This window comes from Oryctolagus cuniculus, chromosome 15, assembly GCF_051225735.1.
Source record: "Oryctolagus cuniculus isolate XC-2025 breed Fujian yellow rabbit chromosome 15, ASM5122573v1, whole genome shotgun sequence".
Taxonomy (NCBI): Eukaryota; Metazoa; Chordata; class Mammalia; order Lagomorpha; family Leporidae; genus Oryctolagus; species Oryctolagus cuniculus.
The window spans coordinates 63,385,259-63,412,680 of NC_142881.1; the positions used below are offsets into that span (position 1 = coordinate 63,385,259).

At 40.1% G+C, this 27,422-nt stretch overlaps 1 protein-coding gene across 18 annotated transcripts in view; it reads right to left on the reverse strand.

Annotated features, from left to right (window-relative positions):
* The window catches only part of MICU1 (mitochondrial calcium uptake 1), a 230,157-nt gene that overhangs the window by 182,690 nt on the left and 20,045 nt on the right, over nt 1-27,422 (reverse strand). For 3 of the 18 annotated variants that reach the window (XM_089313419.1, XM_089313424.1, XM_089313414.1), the window contains exon 2: nt 6,866-7,248. The exons of 13 other annotated variants lie outside the window; for them this stretch is intronic. The gene's annotated coding sequence lies outside the window, so the exon portion shown is untranslated. Of the gene's footprint in view, nt 1-6,865; nt 7,253-27,422 lie in introns of all 18 variants that reach the window. 2 more of the 18 variants (XM_089313415.1, XM_089313413.1) reach the window with 1 other exon arrangement.

Here is a 27,422-nt window from a genome sequence, read left to right on the forward strand (position 1 = left end):
TTATACTGTTAATTCATTCAGACTACACAAAGTATTCATGTCTCCCCCTTTCATTTTTCTCAAAGCATAGTTCATTGCTTCCTAATTTAAATCCTGTGTTTGGAACACATCTTATGGCAGTTCATATATCTTTTCATACATAAGTTTGCCTCCCCCTCTCGGCTTTAAACTTCTTCCAAGGCCAAATTAAAAAGTGACACAGAAGGAAAACAGACAGAGAGATATCTTCCATTCTCTGATTCACTTCCCAAATGCCTGCAACAAATGGGGGTAGGCCAGGCCAAAGCCAAGAGTCAAGAACTTCACCAAGATCTCCCCATGTGGATGGCAAGAACCTAAATACCTAAATCCACTGTCTCCCAGTTGCATCTGAATGAGGCCAGATTAAACATGTTGACTAACAGGAACTCACATCGGAACTCCCATACGCATCTAAAGAAGCAGCTTAGCTGGCCTGTGCCGGTTACTGACTCTTCCCTGGGACCTATACCTGTAATCTCCTAAATAAATCTTGCTCCTAATCCCCCTTCATCTAATCTAGATCCATTTTTTTTATTTGAAAGAATTACAGGGAGAGGAGGAGAGAGAAAAGTCTTTGATCCCCAACACTTTTCTAAATTCACTTTCTTTTTTTTTTTTTTAAAGATATATTTATTTGAAAGTCCGAGTTACATAGAGAGAGGAGAGGCAGAGGGAGAGAGAGGTCTTCCATCTGCTGGTTCACTCCCCAACTGGCTGCAACAGCTGGAGCTGTGCCGATCTGATGCCAGAAGCCAGGAGCTTCTTCCAGGTCTCCCATGTAGGTGCAGGGGCCCAAGGACTTGGGTCATCTTCCACTGCTTTCCCAGGCCACAGCAGAGAGCTGGATCGGAAGTGGAGCAGCCGGGACTCGAACCGGTGCCCTTATGGGATGCCAGCGCTTCAGGCCACGGTGTTAACCCACTGCGCCACTGCATCGGCCCCATCTAAATTCATTTTCTAGTACATGGGTTGTTATATTATAGATATTTAAAATATCTGTAAAATATATTTCATTTTAAAACCAACAATGTCTGGGTGCAAACTATATACATATTGGCTTCTAATATTTATTTTTTATTTTTTTATTTTTTATTTTTTAATTTTTTGACAGGCTAGACAGTGAGAGAGAAACACACACACACACACACAGAGTTATAGACAATGATAGAGAAACAGAGAGAAAGGTCTTCCTTCTGTTGGTTCACTCCCCTAATGGTTGCTATGGCCAGTGCGCTGCGCTGATCCAAAGCTAGGAGCTGGGTGCTTCTTCCCATTCTCCCATGCAGGTGCAGGGCCCAAGCACTCAGGCCATCCTCCGCTGCCCTCCTGGGCCACAACAGAGAGCTGGACTGGAAGAGGAGCAACCGGGACTAGTACCTGGTGCCCCAACTGGGACTAGAACCCGGGGTGCCAGAGCCGCAGGCAGAGGATTAGCCTAGTGAGCCGCGGCACCGGCCAGCTTCTAATATGTAAGCACATTTCTCAGTCTCTAATTTACTAAGAAAACTTTTCCATTATTTGGGTTCAAGTCAGGTTCAACGACTTAGCTGTCTCCTAATATTACTGAGTTACTGACTCTTCCCTGGGACCTTTACTGCTAAGTAAATTTTGCTATCAGCCACGCCTTAGCCAATACAGAAGCAGTATTTTTAAAAATTTATTTGAAAGACAGAATTACAGGGAGAAGAGGAGAGACAGAGAGAAGTCTTTGATCCACTGGTTCACTCCCCAAATGGCCACAATGGCTGGGTCAGGCCAAAGCCAGCAGCCAGGAACTTCATCCTGTCTCCCACAGATTAATTTTTCCTCTTATTTTCTATGACCTGAGCTTTGGCAACGATTCTGTCATTTTAATTTATTGCATATACTCAAGCAAAATCAGAAACCAGGAAGCTGTTCGTTGTACTTTTTTTCCTGACAACTTATTCATCTTTTCCTGCTTCACTTTTGAATAAACATTTCCCCAAATGTACACCTGTTCTCATAAATAGCATTGCTTTTGGCTGCAGCAATAATAATCACAACTAAAATATACAAATCTGGAAGAATAATTATTTACCACTATCAACAGGAAGAAATGGCACTTGGAAGTTTCAAAAGGAAAAACAAAACTGATTCAAATATTGGAAGAGGGAAAGGATATACACGACTGGAAGGTAAATTTACAACATCTGATGAGATCTGGAGAACAGACATATGATCAAATAGGTAAGCTATATCCTTTAAAGATTATTAGAAGGCCAGGGTAACTTTGAAAAAAATTTTTAAAAAATACCACAAATAAAAAAATAGCCTCTCAAGCTCTTCAGTAGGAAAAGAACATGGCACAAACACTGCTTAAAGAAAATCGGAAGGAAGGAAGGAAGGAAGGGAGGGAGGGAGGGAGGGAGAAAGGAAGGAAGGAAGAAAGGAAAGAAGGAAGGAAGGAAGGAAGGAAGGAAGGAAGGAGGGAAGGAAGGAAGGAAGGAGGGAGGGAGGGGGGAGGAAGGGAGGGAAGAAAATCACTATCTACCAGCAGAGCAGGGAATAAACTGCAAAGAACCAAAGGTATCCTCTCTCTCTCTCTCTACTTCTCTCTGTAACTCAGTGTTTCAAATAAATAAAACAAATCTTTAAAAAAAAAATGTTGAGCCAGGGGAAATAGCCAGCACTGTGGCACAGAGGGTTAAAGCCCGGCCTGCGGTGCCAGCATCTCATATGGGTGCCAGTCCGGGCTGCTCCACTTCTGATCCAGCTCCCTGATAACTCGCCTGGAAAAGCAGCAGAAGACAGCCCAAGTCCTTGGGCCCCTGCATCTATGTGGGAGACCCAGAAGAAGCTCCTGGTTCCTGGCTTTGGATCGGCTCAGCTCCTGCTGTTGTGGTTATTTGGGGAGTGAACCAGCAGATGGAAAACCTCTGTCTCTCTAACTTTCAAATAAATAAAATAAATCTTTTAAAAAAAAAGAAAAAAAAAAGGCAGTGAACTAACAGGAAAGCAGTGAGTACAGTCAGAAGACAATAACCCTATCTACTGGGCGAGTGCCAAGATCAGGTCAAATGAAGAAACCAAAAACAGAATTAAACAAAACATTTCTTAAGGAGAAACAAAACAATCAGATATCACCACCAGAAACACCGAAGTCTTCTGCATAAGAGACAAAAAAGATAAATGGGGGGAGAGGTTATAACAATAATGACAACACTAAGCATTATGGTATAAAGCAAAGTGGACTAGGAATCCAGTGACCCAAGACTGAAACCAGTTGTTGCCCCCTAAATGAGGTGTCCCCCTGACATACCGCAACTCATAATCCCCCTGCCATGTCTCCCTATTCCTTCCCTCTAAGCCTCCCATGTTATTCTTGAAAAATAAATTAAAAAAAACTTTATTTGAGACACAGAGTGCTCCCTTCTGCTGTTTCACTCCAATTACCCAAAAACAGATGGGGCTGGCAGGGACCAGACTGAAGCCAGGAGCTAAGAATTTAATCCAGGTCTTGGATGTGGGAAGCAGGAACCTAACTACCTGAGCCGTCACTCCTACCTTCCAGGGTCCGCATTAGCAGAAAGCTGGACTCAGGAGTTGGAGCCTTGACTTGAACTCAGGCACTCAGTGTGGAACACTGGTGTCTTAACTGCAAGGCAAAACACATGCCACTCGCATTCTTTAAAAAAAAATTTTTTTTTTATTTATTTGAAAGGCACAGTAACAAAAATAGACAAGGAGAGGTCTTCCATCTGCTGGTTCACTTCCCAAATGGTCACAACAGTCAGGGCTTTGTCAGATGAAAGCCTGAAGTTTCTTCTGGGTCTCTGACATGGGTGCGGGGGCCCATGGATTTGGGCCATCTTCTATTGTTTTCCCAGGCGTATAAGCAGGGAGCTGGATCAGAAATGAAGCTGGGACTTGAACTAGTACCCATATGGGATGCCAGCATCGCAGGTGGCAGCATTACTCCTATGCCACAGCACCGGCCTCTATCCCCACTCTTTTAACAATAGTTTCCAGCTGTAAAAGTTGAGTTACTAAATCACTATTTCTTAATTTCTTTTACAGCCTTCATCACAAAGCTGGCCTAAATCAGTTTCAATTAGATGGAGGCTGAACAGCTGAGGAGCACATGCACAAAAGGGAAGACTATGACCTACAAGTAACACCTGAAAACAAAGTTGGCCCCTCTGGAACCAAAAAGTGGAGAATGAGCAGAAACAGGACAGCCAGACAACTTTAGGATGGGAGGGGTCCAAAGATTATAACATCTGCTGACAGGACTCTTCCTCATACTGATACATAATGTGGTTCTGCCACAAGCTCCACCAATCAGAAATTGCTCTGTGGATGTGTCTGTGTCCTGACTTCTCTTTCCTGATCCCATAAAACTCTGGGACCCTGACATCTGACCAGGGAGACAGATCTGCATTTTATCCATCTCTTTGATGGCTGGTCACACAGGAAAAGCTTTTCCTTCTGCAAATACCAGCGCCACAGATTGGGTTTTGCACACATCAGGCTGCAAACCTGCCTGGTTCAGTAACATGATATCTCAACTCTACTACGAAAGCTGTGTGCACAAAGAAAGCTCACGTACTTCCCTTGGGGGAAAATTCACCCACTGGTAAAATGAAAAAATCACCTAGATGAGCTTAGGGTTTTTTTGTTTTTTAATCTCTTTACTCTTCTCATGATGATGGTTAAAAAAAAAAAAAAAAAAAAAAAAAACTATGGTAAAAATCTATCTCGTTTGGGGGAAGGGACTAAAACATCATCCACTCAAAATGTATTAGTCTGATGTGAATAAGCATTTGGAATAGCAGTTCAGTCCTGGCTCTGCTCCCAATTCCAGCTTCCTATTAATGAGAGGCAGCCAGTGATGACTGAAATTCTTGGGTCCCTGCCACCCACAGGGAGACCTGGATTGAGTTTCTGGCTCCCTGCTTCAGCTGGGCCCAACCTCAGTATTTGCAGGCTTTTGGGGAGTGAACCAGAAGATGGAAGATCTATCCCTCTGTGTGTATGCATGTCTGCCTCTCTGCCTTTCAAGTAAATAATAAATATTTGTTAGTTCTGAGAATGGTAGCATTCCAGAGGAATTCAAACTTTGAAATTCTGTTTCACTAATACTCTGCTTAAATTTTGATGGTGTATTTCAAATGTTAGGGCTTACATGTCATTCATTTTACTTTGGTTTTAATCTCATTCCCCAAAGTATACAACAAAAGATATGTCTAGTCTTCTCTTCTAGCTATATTTTCATAGATGCCAATTAAATTTTTTGAACTACAGAGAACAAGCTCTATTATAATGTGATTCCAACTTCTGTATTGAAGAAATAGTCCAACCAGTTGAATGGAATAATTTCTGATAAGAAATAGATTTAAGGAAACCAGCTTTCCAACTGAGTCTGGAAAGCTCAACAGAGTTAACTGGCAGGAGTTAATGGAGACTGACATGCTCCATGACAGACGGGTTAAGTCAAGTCAAAAGGAATTCATTTTTCTTCCAAAACACTCTGCCACCCCCACTGCCACCACCACCACAAAAAAAGGCACACCTCTAAAAAACATAACTATGATGTAAGCTGGAAAAAGATGAAGTAGTATTTCTAACCAAGAAATGTCAAGGCAGGCAACTTAAAGATAATTTTGTTACTAAAGAAAAAGCATTATCTATCCAACAAGAAACTACAAAAACAAGATTTTTTAATTTAATAAATGTAAATTTACAAAGTACAAGATTCTTAAAAATCAGTAACAGTATAATATTGCTACTTATAAACATTATTACACTAAATAAGACTATTAATGTATTGATTTTGGTAAATTTCAAAGGCTCACAGAATCAGAAGTCATTTAATTCAATAATATTGATTATATACGAAGAAACTGAATCACGTGGTTTACTCATAGCTAATTAATACAAAAATCAATAATAAATCCTAGAACTATTGACTCCCAAATAACCTAAACAGGAAAGTTTCTTTTAAGTAACTATTTTCAACAGACTAGCCACACTCTAAGTGATCAGGGGCTGGTGCTGTGGCGTAGCAGGTAAAGCTGCTGCCTGCGGCGCTGGCATACTATATGTTGCCGGTTTGAGTCCCGGCTGCTCCACTTCCAATCCAGCTCCCTGCTAATGCCCTGGGAAAACAGTAAAAGATGGCCCAAGTGCTTGGGCCCCTGAATCCACATGGGAGACCTGGAACAAGCTCTGGGATCCTGGCTTTGGATCAGCCTAGGTCCAGCCATTATGGCCATTTGGGGAGTGAACCAGTGGATAGAAACCTCTTTCTCTGTCTCTCCCTCTCTCTATCTCTAACTGTCTCTCAAATAAACAAATCTTTAAAAAAAAAATAACAGGAGATCAAATGTCTAACTATAGAAAGATAACCACATATAATGCAAATATTAAAATGGTAATCATAGGATATTATTAAAACATCATTTCATAAATCAATAAAACTCTGAGCTAAACATATACAGTTCAAAATATGTAAAAATGGCCCTGAAAATTATGAAAAGATATTTAATATCACTTATATAGTAGTGTGCAAATTAAAACTATACTGAAATACTGCTTTTCACTCATTAGGCTGGCAAAAATCCAAATTTAAAAACTCACTTGCTGGCAATGCGGAAGAGGCAGTACTGATGAACACGTAAATTAGTGCAATCTTTGGAAGGCAATTTGGTAATATCCACGAAAAGTACACTTAGAAATTGCATGCATTGACCCAGCAACTCTACTTCTGAAAATACAAGTACACTCTATTGATGCACATCTGTGAAATTCTGCCCACGTACATGGCTATTCATTGTATCATGGTTTTCAATAGCAAAAGACTAAAAATGACCCCAATGCTCACCACAAGGATTTCTATAAGCCTATAGAAAGCAATACCATGTAGCAACAAAAATGGAACAAAAAATCCTGATTCGATATGAAATGAGTTCCAGATGGGCCAGCACTGTTGCTGAGTAGATTAAGCTGCCTCTTTCAATGCTGGCATCCTGTACTGGAGCACCAGTTTGAGTCCGGGCTGCTTTGCTTCTGATTTAGCTCCTTGTTAATGTCTTGGGAAAGCAAAGGGAGATGCCCCAACTGTTGGGGTCCCCATCATCTACACGAAGATCTGTTTGGACTTCTGGGCTTCAGGCTCCAGCTCCAGCTCCAGCCATTGCAGCCATTTGGGGAGTTACTCAGCAGACAGAAGATCTCTCTTCTGTGTGTCTCTTCCTCTCTGTCACTCTGCCTTTCAAATAAATAAAACAAAAGAAAAAGAGTTCCAAGACATATTATTATCAAAAGACAGCAAGTTATGAACTATCATACATAGCCTGCTACCTTTTATGTAAAAAGAGCAGAAATAAAAATATTATGTACTTACCAAATAACTCTAAGGACACACAAAAAAACAGTAGTAGTGATGCAGGTGGGGTGGAAAATAAGCAAGGTAAAAGGGAGGGGAGGTGGGTATTTGGCACAAAGCTAAAATACAGCTTGGGATGCTCACATCCCATATCAGAATGAATGGGTTCAAGTCCAGCCTCCACTTCTGATCCAGTTTCCCGCTAATGTTTACCCTGGGAGGTAGTAGGTGATGGCTCAGGTATTTGGATCCCAGGTAGCCATGTGGGAGACCTGAATTGAGTTCCAGGCTTATCACTTTAGCCTGGCCCAGTCCTGACTGTTGCAGGCATTTGGGGAGTGAACCAGAGGATGGAAGATCTCTTTCTCTCAAGTAAAACTAAAACAAATAAATGGGGGAAAAAAGATACAGAGAGGTTTTTATGATACACTATTTCTTTATAATTATGTTCATGTATTTATTCATGCAAATATACAATATTTCACATATGCATTTTCCATTAAATTGGAATGCAGAATACAAGATTCATATGCCAATTAAAATTGTAAAATACTCACATGTGTCTTCTTTATTTATAAAAAATATTTAGATGATGCAAAACAAAATTTAATGTTCCCCTGGGGATAATTTTCTTCAAACATTTTCATTTAATGAAAGATATAGGCAGGCCCATAAAGGTTGATACCTCATTCTCCTCAGCCAAGAACTATCATTTACCAGCCCTACTGCTGAGCTCAGGCCCAATAACATTTCAGCTATCAATGTATATGAGGCTTAAGTGTCCCAGTGAGATAAATTTTATTTAAATCAAGTTCATATCCCAGTACACTGAGTGTTGATACATCCTCACTCAATCTACCAAACTATCAGAATTCCATCCTGTATCTTTATCATGACTTACAACGTCTGTTTCACTTCTCAATGTGACTTGCCCCACATATTTCTGACTTCTGACATCAACACATCGAAAGGACTGCATGGTTCTTTCAGTCTGGCATTGGCCAAAACAAAATTCTGTTGTACTATTAACTAAGTATCCTCAACACTATTGTTGAAAGCAATATCTACTTATTTGGAGGCCAAGATGACATTTCTGAGATCTACCCAAATCTGTCTACCAGCAAAACTCAGAACTTAGTTGAATAAAACATCAAGGTCCCAGAACATTTGATCTATATGAACAAAGAACATGGGAAAACAAGGCTTGATTGTGTCCTTTACAGCCGCACTTCCTATTGTCTAACACAGTGTCTGGTATAGCCAGTACATATGGGCAACTGCTGAGTGCAGCCTATGAACTTGAAAACTAAGAACTCAGTTGTAGGGGTTAGCACTGTGGTAACCACCTGTAGCGCCGACATCCCATATGAGTGCCAATTCTCATCCCAGCTGCTCCACTTCCAATCCAGCTCTCTACTAATGGCCTGGGAAAAGCGGCAGAAGATGGGCCAAGTCTCTGGGCCCCTGCCCCTATGTGGGAGACCTGGATAAAGCTCCTGGCTCCCAGCTTTGGCCTGGCCCAACCCTGGCCATTGCAGCCATCTAGGGAATTAATCAAAGGATGGAAGATCTCTCTCTGTCTCTAGCTCTCTATCTGTAACACTGACTTTCAAATAAATAACTGAATCTTAAAAAAAGAACCAAATTGTAAAATGCACTATCTGGAACGTTCTGGGACACAGACTCACAACTATTCATCATATTGACTGCTACGTAAGAATCATACAATTAGATTTTGTAGGCCATCAGAGCCCAAATCAGTAAGTATCTAAATTATATACTTAATTCTCCTTTATTCTATTTCTGTGCTAAGACATTTTATGATAATAATTTACCTTCCTATGGAGAATGCATTTGAAGAGAGAACATGTTGACTAGAAAACAGAAGTGCCTAGTTCTCATAGCAGCTGTATTTCCTGTGGTAAATCAAAAACTGGCAATCTGATTTATAGTTTAAGTCTCCTATGAAATTAGCTTCAAAAGCTGCTAAATCCTATCAATTCCTAAACACTGAAAGAAGCAAGTTTGGTGACTTTCAAGGTTCACTGGCCGAACTTTGCACTGTGGAGACATCTATTCCCTCTGCCTGGCCATTTCATTCCAGCTTCTACCTTGGAAGAGATGCCAGAGATCATTTCCCTAAGGTTTTATATGGCTAGAGCCATTGTACCTGGGGTACCACATTAATCTTCCTTCTGCCCTGGTGTCATCAGGTTAGTGGGAAGCAATAAATGAAGAGCCTCAAGAAGGGAAAATTGGTTTGTCTGACATGTTACAGGCTTTGTGTGAAACAAGCAAGAGTACTTATACTTCTTACATTTTAATAGCTTTAAATTATACAGAAATACATTTTCATGTGTAAATGCTGCAGAGAAGTATATAAAGAAACTCAGAAAGCACTACTCTTACTTTAGATGTCAACTGTAAACGCAGGCTTCCCATATTTTTGGCCAACCAGTTATAAACTGGGGTTCCTACAATCCAAACTTTGGGTGTGATAATTTTCAGGAATGGCTGACAGAATCTGGAGGGGGGAGTTTACTTCCTACTACTAGGTTATTATAAATGGTAAAATTCAGGAACAGTCCAATGGGAGACAGAGACAGGGTGAGGTATGCGGAAAGGGATACAGAGCACCCATGCCCACTCAGAGCACGTCATAATCACAGTGCCGCCACATGCTCGCCAACTGGGAAGCGCTCAGAAATCCCTTCGTCCAAGGTCTTCACAGAAGTTCCATTATATGGGTGTAATTGATTAAAGCATTGGTCACCTTAGGTGTGAGTGTGTATGCGTGTGCAAAGACACTGCAAGAGGCACAAAGATGAGTAAAACAGTCCCTGTCCACAAACACCTCATAATTTGGCAGTAGAGATACAACAATTCAACTACAACACAAGTCAGAAAAAAAATGTAAGTTACAAGAACATATTAGTAGGGATTCAACTACATTAGGTTGAGAAGTAGAAAGGGTTCAAGACGGCTACAAGGAAATTTTTTTTTATTTACTCAGAGTAGGAAAAAATATTCTTTATTAAAAAAAAAAAGTTGGCTAAATGCATTATCTTAGAAGTCTGTCAGGGCTGGTGCTATGGTGTAGCAGGTAAGGCCGCTGCTGCCTGCAGTGCCGGCATCCCATAAGGGCGCTGGTTCAAGTCCCGGCTGCTCCACTTCCGATCCACCTCTCTGCTATGGCCTGGGAAAGCAGTGGAAGATGGCCCAAGTCCTTGGGCCCCTGCACTCACATGGGAAGACCTGGAGAAGGCTCCTGGTTCCTGGCTTTGTATCAGCGCATCTCTGGCTTTACGGCCAGTTGGGGAGTGAACCAGTGGGTGGAGGACCTCTCTCTCTCTCTGCCTCTCCTTCTCTCTCTGTGTAACCCTTTCAAATAAATAAATAAATAAGAAGTCTGTCATTTTATCATTAGATAATAGCACACATGAAATTCTCTGCAGAGATAAGCTACTAGAAACAATCTCTACTACACAATTATGATCCTGCTCAAAATACAACACTATATTAGATGTCGATTATGTCAAATAATTTTTAAAGTATCTTCACACATTTCTTTTAGATGAAATGAATCAGAATGAAGTTCTGCACTGAAGACCAGGATGGCTGCCAAAATACAGCAGAGATAAATGTTCAGGTCTTAAAAAGATCACTTCATAGCTCAGAGTGACATTCCTGACAGAATCAAGGAGGAAAGCTCACACTTCAGCTGAGCCTGTTCCGAGCAGAGAAAGAGCCATTTTAAATGATCTGGATGAGAATGTAAAGTTAATTTAAGTCATGTAAGTTTCTAACAGCATAAAATGATAATTGTAAAAACAGGAGTAATCTCACAGAAATGTCAGGTTTGGCATAAAACTGTTGTACACATTCTTGCTAACCAATGGTGATACGAAAAATCAGGGTAACATCCTGTAGTACTTCAGTGGCACGTCACCTTTGGATATGCTCTGAAATATTCCTTTATCTAGTGAACACCTCCAAGATTTACATTAGTTAACACACACAAACACACACACACATCATTTTTACTGCAATAGCAAAAACCTACACCTTATACCTGGTGAAGGAAAGGGAAGTGAAAGGTGATAAATTTTCTTCCCCCCCAAAAAACTGCATGGAAAACAAAGTGTGGAAAAGGAAAATAAATAAATCACTAAAGAAATAATATATTAGGGGTTGGCGCTGTGGCACAGCAGGTAAAGCTGGCGCCTGCAGTGCCGCATCCCATAAGGGCTCCAGTTCAAATACCGGCTGCTCCATTTCTGATCCACCTCTCTGCTATGGCCTGGGAAAGCAGTAGAAGATGGCCTGAGTCTCTGGGCCCCTGCACCCATGTGGGAGACCCAGAAGAAGCTCCTGGCTCCTGGCTTTGGATTGGCACAGCTCTGGCTGTTGCGGCCATCTGGGGAGTTAACGAGCAGATGGAAGATCTCTCTCTCTCTCTCTCTCTCTCTCTCTCTCTCTCTCTCTTTTTCTGCTTCTCCTTCTCTAACTCTGACTTTCAAGTAAATAAATAAATCTTTTTTAAAAAAAGAAACAATTTTTTTTTAATTTATTTGACAGAGTTAGACAGTGAGAGAGGGAGACAGAAAGGTCTTCCTTCTGTTGGTTCACCCCGAAATGGCCACTACGCTGTGCTGATTTGAAGCCAGGAGCCAGGTGCTTCCTCCTGGTCTCCCATGCAGGTACAGGGACCCAAGGACTTGGGCCATCCTCCACTGCCCTCCCGGGCCACAGCAGAGAGCTGGATTGGAAGAGGAGCAACCGGGACTAGAACCTGGCGCCCATATGGGATGCTGGCGCCACAGGCGGAGGATTAACCAAGTGAGCCACGGCGCCGGCCCCAAGAAACAATATATTAAAACAAAAAGAAATTAACAATTCAGAAAATTATAGAAGCAGTGATGACCTATATAAATTTTCTAAGAGCTCTAAAATGTGCTAATTGGTTAAAATCTTGAGTACACTTTCCATATTTAAGATACCCATAAAATATCATCTCCATTCAATTTTCAATTTGAGGACTGGAAGTGAGGTAGCTATAGAGTTTTTTCTTTAAGATTTATTTATTTATTTTGAAAGTCAGGGTTAGAGAGAGAGATCCTAAATCTGCTTGTTCACTCCCCAGACAGCCTCAACGGCCAGCACTGCACCAGGTTGAAGCTAGAAACTTCATGTGGGTCTCTCTTGTGAGTGGGAGGGGCCCAAGCACTTAGGCCATCTTCCACTGCTTTTCCCATGCCACTAGCAGGGAGCTGAATTTTAAGTGGAGTAGCTGGGATGCCAGGTATGCAGGCAGTGGCCTAACCTGCTGATCCACTTTAGCCCCTGCTACACAGTTTTAACATAGTCAAGAACCATTAGAACACTACATGATTTTAAAAACAAACAAACAAAAAATACCCAGCCAAAATAGAAAGTTTAAAAACTACTCTATGGGCCCAGACAGCACTGTGGCATAATGGTACCAGCATCCCATATGAACTCTGGTTCAAGTGCCAGCTGCTCCACTTCCAATCCAGCTCCCTGCTAATGCACCTGGGAAAGCAGTAAAAGATGACCCAACTGCTTGGATCCCTACAATCTTGTGGGAGACCTGGAAGAAGCTCCTGATTCCTGGCTTTGGATCAGCTCAGCTCCGGCCATGGCAGCCATTTGGGGAGTGAACCAGTGGATGAAAGATCTCTTTCTGTCTCTCTGACCCTTCCCCTCCCTCCCCCTCTCTCTCTGTAACTCTTTAAAAAAAAAAAATCTTAAAAAAAAAAAAAAAAAAAAAAAAACTCCAAAAGAAATTAATGCCAACAAAGTACTGACTTGTTAAGGCAAAGGTTAGAGTGAGTAGAAGTGAGAGAAGAGGAATGGTCTAGAAGTACTCGTAGAAAAACATTCTAGGGGGCTGGCATTGTGATGTAGCAGGGAAAGCTGCTGGCAGCCTGAAACACTGGTATCCTATAAAGGCACCCGTTCAAGTCCCAGTTGCTTCACTTCCAATTCAGCTCCCTGCTAATGTGCCTGGGAAGAAGCAAAAAATGGCCCAAGTGCTTAGGCCACTGCATCCATGGGGAAGACTGGAAAATAAGCTCCAGGCTTTGCCCTCGCCTAGCCCTGGCCATTGTGGCCATTTGGAGAGTGAACCAGCAGATTGAAGATCTCTCCCTGTATCTCCTTATCCTTTTCTCTGTAACTCTGCCTTTCAAATAAATAAAATAAATCTTTAAACAAAAGAAAAAAAGAATTTTACTCTCAATCTCTGCCATATATCTTTGGCTTATGTTCTCTTTTCTATCTTAAAATAAGACACATTATCAATAACAAGCTTCAAATGGTTTATGGTCTTTGTTATACTTTGTAGCAACACTGGCAGTCAATAATCTTAATACACAACATAAATTTTCACTTTAAGTGTTTTTGTTTAAATAATTCTTATTACAGGGTTAGTCCAACAGGGTGCTATTAACTATTATTTGATTATTCATGTAGGATTTCCTAAAACTAAACTCTCTACAATATTAACCTTAGTCTTTATCATCAAATGAAAATATGAAGTCAATTTGTTAGATTGAAAAATATATATTTATATGTACAATACACATATGAAGTTCATATAAATATATATTTTATATAAAGACAACTTGGGTGAGTGGGCATTTAGCACAGCAGCTTGATTCTGCCTGCATCCCATATCAAAATTCCTGGTTCGAGTACCAATTATTTCACTTCCAAATCAGATTCCTGATAACACATCTCAGAAGGCAGCAGATGATGGCTCAAGTGCTTGGGCCCTGTAATCCACATGCAGGACGTGGGTAGAGTCCTGGGCTGTTGACTTCTCTCTTTCAAATAAAATAAAAATAAATAATTTAAAATTTTAAATAGGACACTGTAATAATATCCTTTAGCAGGTGCAGGATGTAATCAGGATTTTACATTGCCTTTGGTTCTGTCACCATTATTGGTTGCTGTCATTTATTTGTGGTGGTTCCTCTGTCTTTTCTTTCTCTTTTTTCTTTCATGACAATGAGACTTTTGAAGAGCACTGGCCAGGTATTTTGTAGAAGGTCATTCAGTTGGGTTTTTGTGAATTTTAATGTAGTTAGACTGAGGCTGTACGGTTTAGCAAGAACGATACAGAAAGTTTTATGACCTTCTCAGTGGATCACATTTGGAGGTACAAAATGTAAACAAGTCTTAATCTTGGCGATATTAACTTTGATCACTTGTTCAAGATGGGCTCTGGGGTCGGGTATTTGGCTCAGCAGCTTAAGTCACTGTGTGGGACATCCACATCCCATTCTGGTGTACCTGGGTTCAAGTACCAGCTCCCCACTAATGATTCCATTTTTCTGCTAATGCAGACTCTGGAAGTCAGGGGTGATATCACAAGTACTTGGGTCCCCACCATCTGCAGTGGAGACCTGGACTGAGTTTCTGGATCCTGGCTTTAGACTGACCCAGCCTTGGTATTACAGGCATTTAGAGAGCAAACCAATAGATGGGAGATTTCTTTGTATGTCTCTGTCTCCCTCTCCCTCCCTCTCTCCCTATCTCTCTGTCTCTCTGCGTTTCAAGTAAGTTAAATAAATAATTTTTTAAGTTCATGGAAAGATAGAATTTAAAAATAAGTTCATTTAAAAAAAAACACCTCACAAGATACCTATTCATTTCTAGAAGTAAAAAGTAGAAGAGCCCATTTAACTTTTTAAAATTAATTGTATTTTTTAATGTATTTGAAAAGCAGAGAGAGAGAGAGAGAGAGAGAGAGAGAAGTTCTTGCATCCATTGGCTCACTCCACAACAGCCAGGGTTGGACCAGATGGAAATCAGGAGCCCTGAACCCAATGTAGAGTGGCAGGGAGCCAACTACTTGAACCTTCACCACGGCCTCCCAAGGTGAGCATCAGCAGGAAGCTATCATTGGAAGCAGAGAAAGTACGTGGATGCAGGTACTCTGACATGGGATGCGGGTGTTCCAAGTGGCGACTGAAGCTAGGGTGCCAAATGCCCAACCCCAGAGCCAACTTTGAACAAGTGATCAAAGTCAGTATCACCAAGATTAAGACTTGTTTACATTTTCTACCTGAGAAGAACATAAAAATACTTCTGTATCATTCTTGCTAAACTATACAATCTCAATCTAATTACATGCAAAAGTCATACAAACCCAACTGAAATACATTCTAAAAAAACCTGGCCAGGGCTCTTCAAAAGACTCATGGTCATGAAACAAAAAAAGAGAAAGAAAAGACAGAGGAACCACCACAAATAAATGACAGCAACCAAATACGGTGACAGAACCAAAGGCAATGTAAAATCCTGATTACATCCTGTACCAGCTAAAGGACATCAGGACAACAGACAAAATATGAAATATGAATAATTTCTATTTTCTAAAGATTATTTAACAGAAACATAACATATATCCTTGTGGTGGAATGAGAAGGCCATGCCAAGATGGCTGCTGGCTAGCAAGTGTCAGTTACTCAGGAATGTCTTTGAAACCCACCTGGCAATGGAGCCTGCCTGGCAACAGGCTATGATTGGTTAGGGCATAAACCACCCCTTGACTGGATTGGCTGCCTTGGCTATTTAAGCTGCTGTACCAACTGAAATAAACGAGTCTGCCAGCTGCTCGCCTCTGGCCCATTTTCACCCGACTCCCGACTCCCAGGGTCTGTGTGGTGACTCCGCTTCTTGCCCCTGCTGCGCTCCTCCTCTCAGAACGAATGACACCTCAACATATCCTTACTTTGATAATTGAATTATAGTTAAGTAAGATTTTAACATTAAGGGAAACTAGGTTTAGGGTGTGTGGAATGATATAGTACTTTTGCAACCTTCTAGTAAGTCCAAAATTATTTCAATGTAATGTAAAAGCTTAAAAAGATAAAATAAGATTAACAAATCACTGAGAAACAATAAAGCACTCAAAAGAAAACAGAAAAAGTTTCAGTTATGATACAGTTATACAAGCATATTGGAGTATCAGCAAGAGGCTCCATATAAATTTACAAACACTGTTCTTCTAAAGAAAAGAACTGAAATTCTTTTTTTTAACTTTTATTTAATGAATATAAATTTCCAAAGTACAGTTTATGGATTATAATGGCTCCCCCCCCCCATAACATCCCTCCCACCCACAACCCTACCCTTTCCCACTCCCTCTCCCCTTCCATTCACATCAAGATTCATTTTCGATTCTCTTTATATACAGAAGATCAGTTTAGCATACATTAAGTAAAGATTTCAACAGTTTGCTCCCACATAGAAACATAAAGTGAAAAATACTGTTTGAGTACTAGTTATAGCATTAAATCTCAATGTACAGCACACTAAGGACAGAGATCCTACATGAGGAGTAAGTGCACAGTGACTCCTGTTGTTGACTTAACAAATTGACACTCTTGTTTATGGCCTCAGTAATCACCCTAGGCTCTTGTCATGAGCTGCCAAGGCTATGGAAGCCCCCTGAGTTCACTGACTCTGATCATATTTAGACAAGGCCATGGTCAAAGTGGAAGTTCTCTCCTCTCTTCAGAGAAAGGTACCTCCTTCTTTGATGACCCGAAGAACTGAAATTCTAAATTCTCCCATGTGTGAAACCCAAGAATAAAAAGCTAGCTGCAGAAATCAATAATACCTGTCATTCCAATTTTATATGACCATACACATCAAAGATAAGAGTAGTACTTGGAAGAATAATGCCAAGATTTATAAGCAGAAACATACACAGATTCTGGAAAAATGGCCAACATCACTAAGTGATCCACACCAATCTGAACAAGCACTTCTTACTTCTGCCACTATCATTACAAAATCAAAGCCCTTGCTCTTGTTGTGGTAGTCATTAAACTTTTTTGCTATCTCTATGGATGCCCACAGAGTATACCATGCAGTTCTGACCAAGTTAAAGGAAGATGTAAAAATCTCTGGAAAAGATTATTTTTCCCCACACTACCTCTGGGCAGTTCCCTTTCTACTTCTCATGTAGTAAAATATTTGGAAAGTCAAAGGGGAATATAAATTCACACTTTTACCAGTCTTATATTTGTACAGTCATCCTTCTATATTCATAAAAGATTGGTTCCAGGACCCCTTAAGGATATCAAACTCCATAGACAGTCAAGTCCCTTATATAAAAAGACAATGTCAAGCCGGCACTGCGGCTCACTAGGCTAATCCTCCACCTGCAGCGCCGGCACCCTGGGTTCTAGTCCCGGTTAAGGTGCCAGATTCGGTCCCGGTTGCTCCTCTTCCAATCCAGCTCTCTGCTGTGGCCCGGGAGGACAGTGGAGGATGGCCCAGGTCCTTGGGCCCTGCACACACATGGGAGACCAGGAGGAAGCACCTGGCTCCTGGCTTCGGATTGGTGCATCACCAGCCGTAGCGACCATTTGGGGAGTGAACCAAATGGAAGGAAGCCTTTCTCTCTGTCTCTCTGTCTCTCTCTCTAACTCTGCCTGCCAAAAAAAAAAAAAAAAAAAAACAATGTACTCGCACATAATCTATATATATCCTCCTATATACATTAAATCATTTCCACACTGCTTATAATACCTAACACAAGGTAAATGCTATCTATGTAAGTAGTTGTTAAACTGTACTCACATTGTTTAGGGGAAAACATGAAGAAAAAAAGTCTGTACATGTTCAGTATAGATGCAAATATTTCTCCTGAATATTTTCTATCCATGAATTCAAGGTTATGGAACCCAGAGATATACACAACGCACAGACATGTAGGTCTGACTCTACTTATTGCCACAGCTATCACACTACTTTCAGTTTATGGCCCATTCATTTCTTAGTGATTATGTTTGAATAAAGGACTTTGACACTGACAAGGTTCAGGACACATAACCTAATATACAGCACCTTGGCACCTGAGAAAACAGCAGCAGCAGAAGGGGCTCTCTAAAAAGCTCTTCCTAAATACTTCCATCTCACCCTAGTATCTTTAGGTCATATCACCTTTGACAATCACACTCTTCATCAATTTCAAGTGTAAAAAACACACAGATTTCCCGTTTTTTGGGGAGAGGAAAAAGGAGTCTTCATTTCTGAAGGCTCTTATGCTGCAAAAACCACATTAAATAAATTTGTAGCCTTTTCTCTTATTAGCCTGTCTTTTGTACCTGAGTGGCAACCATGAGCCTTGTGATGGATGAGGAAAAATATAATTACTTGCCTTTCCATATAAGAAGTAATAGGTCACTAACAACAAAGATTTATGGAAGTAAAAATCATCAAAACTTCAATCTCACAACTCTTATTTTAATGAATATGCAAAAAACAGTTTAGAACAACTCAGTTCAGTATGATAGCCACTAGCCACACTTAGCTATTCAGCACTTTGAATGTGGCTAGATCAACTCTAAGTGCAAAATATGCACAATATTTCAAAGCTCAGTAGAAAAAATGAGATAAAACTCATTAATAATTCTATACAGGTGATACTGAAATGGTAGTATCAATTTCAGTTGCATAAAAAGACACAGCGCCAAATTATGCCTTTACCGCATGAGGATCATTTGAGCTGGTGACTCTGAGAAAGAGCAGACACAAGAGAAAACATGGCAAGCTGCCCTTCGGTAATAGAAAGTTACATGTGACAAGGACATCCCCAATTTTAGGGTGTCTCCTCCTGAGCACCAGGAAAAGAAGGAGGACTAAATCAGTAGAGATTTTTAACGATAAAGAAGGCACTGAGTTTAATCTGCATATAAAATCTTACAAACTTCTTAGCAGGCCATTTCGGGTAACCTCTTCCAGAACCCCACCTTCTTTGTTTCAGTAAAAGATAGTGTTGAACATCGGGAGTCACTGCACACTTACTCCCCTTGTAGGATCTCTGTCCTTAATGTGTTGTACTATTCGAATTAATGGTAAAACTAGTATTCAAACAGTACTTTATACTTTGTGTGTCTGTGTGAGGTGCAAACTGTTGAAATCTTTGCTTAGTATATACTTAGTTGACCTTCTGTACATAAAGATAATTAAAAATGAATCTTAATGAAGAACGGGATGGGAGAGAGAGTATGAGATGGGATGGTTTGCGGGTGGGAGGGTGGTTATGGGGGGAAAAACCGCTATAATCCAAAAGTTGTACTTTCGAAATTTGTATTTATTAAATAAAAGTTTTTTAAAAAAAAAGAGAGTGTTGAAGTCAGAATTCTAAGTCACCCCTCTAAGATTTCCCATATACAAGAGGTATACATGTTAATAAACGTGTTTGTCTCTTGTTAATCTGTATTTTCTTACAGAGCTCTAGCTAAGAATGCAGACAGATTAGAAGAAAAACTGTTTTCTCCTATCCTACACTCATTTCTTTTTATTAATGTGGTTAATTGACATTTTAAAATTATACTTGTGAAGCCGGCACTGTGGTGCAGCGGGTTAACGCCCTGGCCTGAAGCGCCGGTATCCCATGTGGGCGCCAGTTCTAGTCCTGGCTGCTCCTCTTCCGATCCAGCTCTCTGCTATGGCCTGGGAAAGCAGTGGAGGATGGCCCAAGTCCTTGGGCCCCTGCGCCCACATGGGAGACCCAGAGGAGGCTCCTGGCTCCTGGCTTTGGATTGGCCCAGCTCTGGCCATTGTGGCCAATTGGGGAGTGAACCAGTGGATGGAAGACCTCTCTCTCTCTCTCTCTCTCTTTCTCTCTCTGCCTCTCTGCCTCTCCTTCTGTCTGTGTAACTCTGACTTTCAAATAAATAAATAAATCTTTAAAAAAATAAAATAAAATTATACTTGTGGCTCATATTATATTTCTATTGGACAACACTCATTTGCAGTCAGCTATACAACTCTATCCTGGAGGTAGAAATGCCTTTCTTTAACAAAATACCTTGAAGGGAAATTTTAGTAGTAGGAAACTAGCCTTCAGAAAATGGCCAGAAAAGGCAAACTCCAAAAGGAAGAGAGGAAGAAAGGTAAAGAGAGAGAGAGAGAGAAGAGAGAGAAGAGAGAGAGAGAGAGAAGGAAAAACAGAGAAGAATAAAAGCAAATTACCCTGACAGATCTTACGTCTTCACTCTATTGGGTCATTTTATCAACATGCAAACATATTCAGGTATCTCCTACCTTACAAATCTTTACTTGATTGAATACTCTCTTGTACCTCTTGTCTCATCTCTCCACTTCTCTCTTACAGCCAAGATTATAGACTTTCTATAGCTGTTGTCTCCTCACATGCCATTCACTTTAACCCACTCCAATAAGATTTCCAGCTTCACTAATGTGCTGAAACCACTTTATGTAATCACAATAATTTTCATATTGCAAAATTCTAGGCAATTTTCTGGTCGGAACTTAATTGGCCTTTCAGCAGCACTTGAGATGATTATTCACTCATCCTTACAATACAATCACATACCACACACCAACGCTGTGGTCAATGATGGACTATATCTACAACAGTGGTGCCCATTCAAACATCACTCAGTGAGGTTTGTAGCCTTCTTGGTGTGTTTAAGTACACTCCATGATCTTTACACAATACATTGCCTAATGACACATTCGTAAGACATCCTTGTCAATAAGTGGCACAACACTGTACTTGTTATACTTGATATGGGACTGCATTCTCTTTATCTTAATTCTACTTCTCTGATTTCCTTTGGAGAGTATCCTCTAAAAGTTAAACTGCCTTAGGAGTGTCCAGGGAATTCTAGACAATCACCTTAAGTTATACTAATTCTTCCCAAAACAGTATCTCAGTTGGTCCTTTCCACAGAGATCTAACCCTATATATTTTACTCACTACTTAATAGGCTTCTCAAATTTAGCTGAGGCCAAAACAAAATTCTTGAATTTTATCAACTCATGCCTATTACATGCATCACCTGAAATCATAACATAGTCTAGAATCTAGTTACTGAAGCTCAAAATTAGGAGTGCATTATTCTTGACTTCTCCTTCCTACACCTTCATGTAGAATTTACCAAAAATCCCTTTGAGTTCTCTTTCCAAATGATATATTAATCCATTAACATTTACGTCCAAATCAGAATCAAAGTTCATACTACAGCCCTATCATATTTAGAATTCAGCAACAGTTTCCTAATTGTTCTTCGTGTTTTCATTCTCTACAAAACCCAGAATAATATTTTAAAAACACAAATCAGACTGTCCATAAGAGGCAGATCTATACAACAGAAAGCAGAATAATAGTTACACAGGGTAGAGGGAAAGATAGTAGAAAATGAGTGGTGAGTGCTAAGTACCAGGTTTCTTTCTAAAAACATTTAAAATTTATTTGAAAGGCAGAGAGACAGAAACAGAAAAAAAGATACACAGACCTATGTGATCCACTGGTTCATTCCCCAGATGCCTGCAACAGCAAAAGCTAAGGCCATGTGCCAGGGATTCAGTCCAGCTCTTGCATATTGGTGGCAGGGATCCAAGCACTTCAGTCACCGTCTGCTACCTCCTAGGGTGTACATTAGTAGGAAGCTGGAACCAGAAACTGAGGCACTTAAATAGAGGCACCCCAACATGGGACGCAGGCACCCCAAGCTGAATCTTTACTGCTGTGGCAAACACCTGCACCTCAAGTTTCTTTTTGCAGCAGTGAATATGTTCTAAAATTGATTCTGGTGATGGTTAGACACCTTAGATGGTTAGACAATCTACCAAAAGCCACTGAACTGTACATAAAAGTAGGTGAATGAAACTGTTTATGAATTTTATCTCAATAAAGCCTTTATGAAAACATAAATCAGATCATAGTTTTCCTAAAAAAAAGCAACTAACTTGCAATAAAAAACATAGAACTTTGTAGCCATTTGGGGAATGAAACAGCAGGTAGTTCTGTCTCTCCTTCTCTCTGTTACTCTGTCTTCCAAATAAATTAAAATTTTAAAAAAATGTATTATTTATTTGAAATGCACAGTGACAGGAAGAAAGAGACAACACACACACACACACATTCAGAGACGGACCGACATAGACAGAGAGAAAGATCTTCCATCCACTGGTTCACTCCCCAAGTGGCTACAATAGTCAGGGCTGGGCCACGCTGAAGCCAGAAGCCTAGAACTCCATCCGGGTCTCCAAGCACTTGGGCCACCTTCTTCTGCTTTTGCAGGCACTTTATCAGGGAGCTGGATCAGAAATGGAGCAGTTGAGACACGAACTTATGCTCTGATATAGGATGCCGGCCTCACAGGTAGCAGCTTTACCAGCTACACCACAGCACCAGGAACTCAATGTTTGCCTTTTTTTTTTTTAAAAAAGATATATTTATTTATTTGAAAGGCAGAGCGAGAGAGAAAGAGCCTGACAAGAGTGAGAGATAGCATGTGTATACGTTATCTGCTGGCACACTCTAATGTCAGTAACAGCCGGGGTTGGGCCAGCCCGAAGCCAGGAACTTTGTCTTGGTCTCCCATGTGAGTGGCAGGGGCCCAAGTACTTGGTCCACCTCCTGCTGTGTTCCCAGGCACATCAGAAGAGAGCTGGATCAGAAGCAGACTAGCCTGAACTCACACCAACTCTCTGATGTGGGATGCCTACAGAGGATGCTGGTGTCACCAATGGAGACTTAACCCACTGTGCCACAATGCTGGTCCAGCCTCAAGTATTTTCGCTCCAATTTAATTACTTTACCAATAACACCATATTCTTAAAATAAAATGTAAATATTTGAGGGAATAAAAATCACTGATTCTGAATTTTTTTTAAAGATTTATTTATTTATTTGAAAGTCTGAGTTACACAGACAGAAGGAGAGGCAGAGAGACAGAGAGAGAGAAGGGTCTTCCATCCACTGGTTTACTCCCCAACTGACCACAACAGCTGGAACTGTGCCAATCTGAAGCCAGGAGCTTCTTCTGGGTTTCCCGTGCGGGTGCAGGGGCCCAAGGACTTGGGCTATCCTCCACTGCTTTCCCAGGCCATAGCAGAGAGCTGGATCGGAAGTGGAGCAGCCAGTTCTCGAACCGGTGTCCATATGGGATGGCATTAACCCACTGCGCCACAGCGCCGGCCCCTGATTCTAACACCTTGCTGATACACACAGCAAGACATTTAAAGAGCTTTTTTCCCTTTTTCCTTCTATTTTTTTTTTTTACAGATTTATTTTATGTATTTGAAAGAGTTACTGAGAGAGGTAGAGACAGAAGAAGAGGTCTTCCTTTCCACTGGTTCACTCCCTAAATGACCACATGGCCAGAGCTACGCCGATCCAAAGCCAGAAGCCAGGAGCTTCTTCCAGGTCTCTCGTGCAAGTGCAGGGGCCCAAGGACTTGGGCCATTTTCTACTGCTTTCCCAGGCCAAATCTGAGAGCTGGATAGGAAGAGGAGCAGCCAGGACTGGAACCGGCACCCATATGGGATGCCGGCGCTTCAGGCCAGGGCTTTAACCCGCTGTGCCACAGCGCCGGCCCCTTTTCTGTTTTCAATTTTCTTGCCTGATAACTTCAACCAGTAACCCTTGCTATTACCTTGTCAAGTATAATATAAGAAAACATTTGTCAGTTTATTATACCCTCCAGGTACATTAATTTCTAAACAAAATCCCATGGCCTTGCCTTTCTAGAAATGTCCAATTCCTGATTTATCCTTTAAAACTTTTTTGTTAACTTCACTACAAATATTCTGGTTCTAGTTGAATGAAGCACATTCCTTTCTATCTCTCCCAGTATCTGACAGCAACTAAAAGCTATAAGGAACAGCTATCTGAAAACTTTGAAAAGTAAATGTTAGCAGGCAGCACAGAGAAGAAAAACAAATCTCAAGGTAGGGGAGAGAAAACTTTCCCTTGGGTTCAATAATTAAGTCTATGAAATAAACAGATAGTAGATTAAACAAGAGAAAAAATACACAATAAATATAAACAAAAATGCAAGCATGAGGAAATGAAAGCAGAAATACAAAGGATCTAGGAACAAACCTATGAAAGGATGTGCAAAAATGTATAGAGAAAATTATGACCTTACTGAAAGATTTCTTTAAAGAAATATGAATAAATGTAGAGATATACCAGGTTCATAAACTAAGAAACAAAGTTTTGTAAAGATGACAATTATCCCAAAGTATTTAACTACAAAATTAACACAATTACAATGTAAATCCAAAAGAGATTTTAGTAGAATTTGATAAGCTGATCCTAAAGTGAGTGCAAATGTATAAAGGGCCAAGAACAGCCAAGACTTGTTTGAAAAACAAAACAAGGTAGGGGAACTTGCTCTAAATCTTATAAATCTTAGTATTTCGGACTGTAGTATTGGCACAGAAGTACAAAGAAATCAACAGAAAAGCTCAGAAAGTCCCTTACAAATAAAATTGATGAGTGAAAAATTGAGATGTCCTACATTTACTTATATGGGTCAAAGGGGGTGGAGGTGGTTGGAGATAAGGGAGTAAGGGAGTTAATCCATTACCAACTGCAGGCCAGACCAGCAGAAGAACTACCCCCAGTTCCTGAGTGTGTGTTAAAACCTTGACTCAGCCCCGGGCAGCAGATCGTCAGGTGCCATCACATCTGCTCACAGCTCCGCCAACCCAGAAACAAATATTTCTCCTCATGAACTGCCCTCCCACATCAATTACTTATAACATTAATTATAAGAGACTGATAAAGTATATGATACTAAAACTGACCATGAAAAACACTGACAGGCATCATAAAAGATACCACAGAAGACATCATGAGAGACACATCAAAAAATACTACGAAGAAAGTGAAAAGTTAATTGCAGAAATGGGCAAAATATTTGCTATTCACAATCATCAAAAGACTAAGAGCCTGACTATATCAATAGTTGCTAAAAAGAAAAAAAAATCAAAAGGCAAAATGAGTAAAAGAGATATCCAACAGTCAATCAGCATATAAAAAGATGTTCAAATATGAAAGTACAAATTAAAATTTCCATTAGATAGCATTTTATACCTACCAGAAGGGTAAAATTTAAAAAGTTCAAAGATACCAAGAACTGGGGGAAATACAGAGCAATCCTATCTATCATATTTCACAAAATATTAATTGGCTCAGTCACATTAGAAAAAGTTTGGTATCATCTGATAAGTTAATAATGTGAATGAAAACCTTTAACCCTGTTATTTTAAAGTATAAGAAATTCTTAGAGAAATGTTCCTAGCAACATTCTAATAGTCAAACGCTAAAAGCAACTCAAATGTCCAACAACACTTAAATGGATAAAAATATTAATATACTCAATCACATACTGAGATACTACTTGGTAGCAACTGAACTACACTGCATACCAAAGGTTAAATCTTACAAACGTGATGTTCGCAAAAAAGCAAGACACAGCTATATTCTATTTATATGACATTCAAAATGCAATACTAAACTATATTGTTTCAGGGTATAAAAATAAAGGAAAACCAAGAAACTGTTCATCATAAAGTCATACTTGGGGATACTTCAAGTAGAGTTGTGACAAGGACAAAACACATAGCAGAGGAGGTGGCGAGGTCTGGAGATCAGGCAATGTCTTAATTCCTAACCTGGATAATGAATTAAAAAGGGATCCTTTTATAACTTCATTAAAATATATAGATTTTAACTCCAAAATAAAACATATGAGGAGAGGCCTCAAAAAGTTCACGGAAAATGGAAGTGTAAGATAAATTTTGTTATAAAAATCTTTTGAAATTTTAAATTTTCTCAAACTTTATCAAGAACCTATGCACATATTTCAAATTTTTTTGCACTAAAATTAATTTATCCCTTTTTTAAAAAGATTTATTTATTTGAAAAGCAGAGTGACACAGAGAGGTAGAAACACAGATCTTCCACCTGCTAGTGCACTCCCCAAATGACTACAAAAGCTGGAACCAGGCCAGGGAAAAGTCAGAAGCCAGGAACTCCATCCAGGTCTCCTCTGTGGGTGAAAGGAACCCATGTAATGGGCTGTCATTTGCTGTTTTCCCAAGTATGTTAGGAGGAAGCTGAATGGGAGGTCCAGAGCAACCATAACTTGAGCTAGGCACTCTAACATGAGATGTGGGTGTTCCGAAATGCAGCTTAACTCACTGTGCTATAGCGTCCTACCTAAATTTATCTTTTAATTCCATTTTCCACAAACTTTTTGAAGTACCCTTCAAAAACACACCCATATGTTAAATGTAACATATATTAAAAAGAAAGGAATTATGAAATTATTCTGTTTGTTTATTTTATTAATTGGAAGGGAGGGGGAGAGAGGGAGAGAAGGAGAGAAGGAGAGAGGGAGAGAGGGGGAGAGGGAGAGAGGGAGAGAGGGAGAGAGAGAAATATCTCCCATCAACTGGTCTACTCCCCAAATGCCCACACTGTCCAGGACCGGGTCAGGAAGAGCTGGTAACCAGGAACTCAATCCACATCGCCCACATGGGTGGCAGGAACCCAAGTACTTCAGTCATCACCTGGTGCTTTTCAGGGTGGGCACTACAGGAAGCCAGCTGTTAGAGGCATTTGGGGAATAAACCAGTCAACAGATGATCTGCATCTTATCTCTCCTTCAAATAAATAAAATCTTTTTAAAAACTTAAAAGTTTAAATCCTACTCTGGTGTACAAATGATATATGAAGACAGAGTAAGAATTCCAATTAATATTTGCAGAGAACTCTGTTAAGTGCTCCTATGAATTATTTCTCATTTGCATTATTCTCAATTTCCAGACAGGGAAAATGGCATATTTGTATTAAAATATAATAACAATTCCATGACAGAATTCAACTGAGTCAGTGAGATGTCAGTTTCATTTCACCAACAACTAATTAGCAGTACATGCCAATCTGTAAGGATAATGTAATATGTGTGTATGCAAATATATGTATGATTTTATATATCTGCCAAAGGGAATCTCTTCCCATACAACCATTTCAGTGGTATTTTTTTCTAGTATTCACAGGAACAGACATCTTTATAGGAACTCTTATAACAATCTGTATATTTAAGTTCTCCGTAAAAACAAACCCGCTATATTGACAGTACTATTAGATAGATATTTCACTGGACATTTTCCTGTCTTTTTTATCTTTATACCAGCCTCTAGTGACTCAGGTACTTTTAAACAAGGATTTCCCAGTACA